The sequence below is a fragment of the Miscanthus floridulus genome, chromosome 19 (assembly GCF_019320115.1).
Source record: "Miscanthus floridulus cultivar M001 chromosome 19, ASM1932011v1, whole genome shotgun sequence".
In the NCBI taxonomy this organism is placed as follows: domain Eukaryota; kingdom Viridiplantae; phylum Streptophyta; class Magnoliopsida; order Poales; family Poaceae; genus Miscanthus; species Miscanthus floridulus.
Genome location: NC_089598.1, coordinates 96,252,904 through 96,255,987, shown reverse-complemented (window position 1 = coordinate 96,255,987; position 3,084 = coordinate 96,252,904). Strand labels below are relative to the sequence as shown.

Below are 3,084 nucleotides of genomic sequence, written 5' to 3'. Positions count from 1 at the left end.
ACGAGATTTTGATTTGGGGTACGAACAAAACTTCGACCAATTTGATTGATTCTCATACCTGCGCCATTAGCAACATGAACCTTGTCGTTTCCATGGTACTTGTCCCTCATGGTGAGCTTCTCCAGCTCTCCCGTGATGTGGTCGGTAGCACCAGTGTCGGTGTACCAGTTGGTGTCGATCCCATATGACACAGAGGAGGCAGATCGGGATTGCTCTGGTGGGCTGGTGAAGGAAGCGTCAAAACACTTGAGCAGCGGAGTCCGGTGTGGCCCTCCTTGCCGCAGAGCTGGCAGATGGGTTTATCGCCGTTGTAGTTCTGCCAGAGGCGCCCGCTGTTGTTGTTGTTGCCATGGTTGTGGCCGCGCCCGCGTCCTCGGCCACCACCGCCATGGTTGAAACCACCACGGCCTCCACGTGTAGCCGTGTTAGCAGATGAACCGGATCCACCGTGCAGGAGATCCATCCACTGTTCCTAGCTCACTAGCTGGGTGTAGAGCTTGCCCAAAGATAGCGACTCCATGCGCGCCGCGACAACCGAGACAATCGGATTAAAATCCAAGTCAAGTCCAGCTAGTACATAGGAGATGATCTCTTCATCTTCAAGACGTTTGCCGGCGGCCGCCATGTCGTCAGCAAGAAATTTCATCTTGTTGAAGTAGTCGGTGATTGTAGATGAGCCCTTCTGCGCTGTGGCCAACGCCATGCGCGTGTTGATGATATGGCCCCGAGACTGGGAAGCCGTCATCTCTGAGATCACTTTCCATATTTCGGCCGATGTGGCGCAATTGGAGACTTGCACCTGGATCTCCTTGGAGATATTGGAGAGCAGATAGTTAACGATCTACTGGTCCTTCGCAACCCAAGTTTCATACTCAAGGTTGAGGATGAGCTCAGTCAGCTTGTCGATCGCCTTGGGGATCTGCTTCTCCAGCACCACAATGTCGGACTCGAGATAGTGCGCTATCTGCGCACCGCGAAGAGCAGACAACACACGGGCGCTCCATAGGGGAAAATTCCCTTTGCCCAGCTTCTCGGTGACAGGACAACCGATCAGAGAGAACAATTGTTGAAGCGCGGAAGAGAAAGCTATTGAGAATATTGTGGACTAACCTAGCTCTGATTACCATGTGAAAATGGTTGGAACGTGATGCCCTTTCAGGCTCACGGCTTCGTGTTAATATAGCCAGGAAGAGCCCCTGGCGTGGCGGTATAACTTGTACAACAAGAAGAATCTAACTACTTTGATAACTCTAGATTACATCACAAGATTACATCAGTTAGGAGATACATATCATATCTAATCGAAGTTGTGATACTTGCCTTCACCCGCAATCCAAGCCTGAGCGCACAACCAATCATTAGGAGATATCAATCAACTATCTATCAACCAGATATTACGGTCATGTGATCCTATTGGATATTCTTAATAGAAAGAGTTGAGCAAAGCTTCCGTCCAAACCTTTCCAACAATCCAAAGGCAACCCCCACAAACCAAAAGGGTTACCATAGCCACACCATATCGGTCATCGCCAAGCAGGACCAGACGCCATGACCACACAACCGGCAGTGAGCCGCCTCCAACAGGACATCGCTACCAAGCCATTTCTAGGCAAGACTTGCTGTCATCGCTGTCCACCATGAGTCGCCCAAGCATACCTAGAACCTAGCCACCACACCGCTTCCGCTGCCACACTGCAAGACGCTACGTTGCAACCATGGACTTCACCACGAAATACACAGCAACTTCCAAACACGGCCACACCTCAGCGACCCATGATTGTCCTTGCCATGCCACACGCGTAAGCCTGGCCAACGCCCGAGCTGAACAATCGAGCCCAACAACTGTGGACCCGTGTTGTCACCCAGTGCCGGACCTGCACTAGGGGCACTAGGGCCATGGCCCTAGCCCTTAATTACAATAGGAAAATCATCGTTTTTTCTATAGCCAAGCATAATTAGCACTGATGTGTAATGTAATGGTCCTAGTCTTTGATGAATCCTAGGTCCGCCCCCTGTCGCCACCCGTGCACGACCAGAACCAACCTGGCATACCCAGCGTCCCAGCCTCGGCATGCCGGTGGCACATCCTCTGCCGCCACACGACCAAATCCCCCGAGGGAACTCCCAGAGCTCATGAAACTCCGGTTGTTGGGTGCCCTTTGATCCGGCACCAAGTGGCGGCCTAATCCAGCAAAGGAAACATCGAATCTGACGGCAAGGTGTCGGAACCATCCTACAATGGCCATCACAATGTCGTGACCGCATCCGGACTTGGAGGGGAGAGGATTGCGGCTACACGGGGCTCCGGCAGCCCGCTCCGGCAACGGTGAGGGTGTGGGGCTGGGGAGGTGGGTGCCCGGCGGTGGGCGAGGCGCCCTCCACGAAAGCGACGTGGCGGCAGGGAGAGTCGTAGGCTAGGCTCTATGGAACACATGCATGATGATCGGCGGCAGCGATTTTCTAGGGATTATGCTGCCGCGGCCTACCATGCAGATGCAGCTTTGGAGCCTTGAAGAGAGGTGTAGCACCGTACCGGTACATGGCGTGCATGAGCAGCAGCAGTGCGTGGATATTGGATGCATGTGTATGTCGTACGCCCTGCGGGCTGCTGGTAGGGGCGCAACGGAATAGACATAGACAACAGTGCGCTGGCTGGGGCGGCTGTTGCTTCGGTGGTCCTCTTGCTTCCTCCTCCCGGCCAATCGTCCATGCCTCCATATGGATCCTACGACATCTCTGCTCGCCCGTCATCCTCGTCGTCGATAACACTGGAGCGCGTGTCTATCGGCCTACTGCTCCAGCTCTAGGCCTTGCTTAGACGATTTTTTTTTGAAAAATGGTACTGTAGCATTTTCGTCGTTTTTGATAATTAGTGTCCAATCATAGTTTAATTAGGCTTAAAAGATTCGTATTGTGAATTTCGTCTAAACTGTGTAATTAGTTTTATTTTTTATTTATATTTAATGCTTCATATATGCGTTTAAAGATTCAATGTGATGAAAAATCTTGAAAAATTTTACAAAATTTTGGAAAGTAAACAGACACCTAGTACTACACCACTGCACACACTAACACACACAGACA

General features: G+C 51.7%; 1 non-coding gene across 1 annotated transcript; it reads right to left on the bottom strand.

Moving 5' to 3' along the window:
- Positions 1-470: 470 nt before the first annotated feature.
- LOC136530152 (small nucleolar RNA Z247) lies at positions 471-607 on the bottom strand. Its single transcript, XR_010777646.1, has one exon. It is a non-coding gene; the product is annotated as a small nucleolar RNA Z247 (small nucleolar RNA).
- Positions 608-3,084: the final 2,477 nt, after the last annotated feature.